Source organism: Mandrillus leucophaeus, unplaced genomic scaffold (assembly GCF_000951045.1).
Source record: "Mandrillus leucophaeus isolate KB7577 unplaced genomic scaffold, Mleu.le_1.0 Scaffold433, whole genome shotgun sequence".
NCBI classification, from domain to species: domain Eukaryota; kingdom Metazoa; phylum Chordata; class Mammalia; order Primates; family Cercopithecidae; genus Mandrillus; species Mandrillus leucophaeus.
In genome coordinates this window covers 2,776,939-2,777,666 of record NW_012104621.1, presented here as the reverse complement: position 1 = coordinate 2,777,666, position 728 = coordinate 2,776,939, and positions in this window count along the sequence as shown.

The window sequence follows — 728 nt, the reverse complement described above, 5'->3', positions numbered from 1 at the left end:
AGACTTGCCTGAAGGCACACAATTAAAAAGTAACCGAACCAGCATTCGACCCTTAATTACCTGAGCCATCCAGGACTTTGCGCATAATGGAATTTCTCAGTCTCCTCCCCTTTGATATGCATAAATATTTGTCCTTTATACACACACGCACACATAAAAACACAATGGGCCAATGGAAGAGGGAGTGTTATGTCCATAAAGAGACCCACTCAGCTGAGGGGGAGCAGTATTGCAGTTCTTTGATCCAATGACAAATGTCTACTGAACCCCTATTTGGACAGCCTTTGAAGCTTTTGCAGAGCTCATTAGAGATTGTCTTATTTGCTCTTCACAGCATCCTTCCAGGTAATTATTATAGGCATTTTTAGAGATTGAAAGTCTGAGGCTTACAGCTAGGAAACAGTGGAGCTACAATTCAAACCCACATATGTCCAACTTGAGGTTAACAGTTATTTCAATTGTACTACAGTTGCCTCTTCAGCAAATGCTTCATGACCAGCCTGACCAACATGGAGAAACCCAGTCTCTACTAAAAATACAAAAAAAAAAAAATAGTGGGGTGTGGTGGTGCCTGCCTGTAATCCCAGCTACTTGGGAGGCTGAGGCAGGAGAATCGCTTGAACCTGGGAGGCAGAGGTTGCAGTGAGCTGAGATCACGCCATTGCACTCCAGCCTGGGTGAAAGGGTGAGACTCAAAAAAAAAGAAATTATCTTACTAATCTCTACAT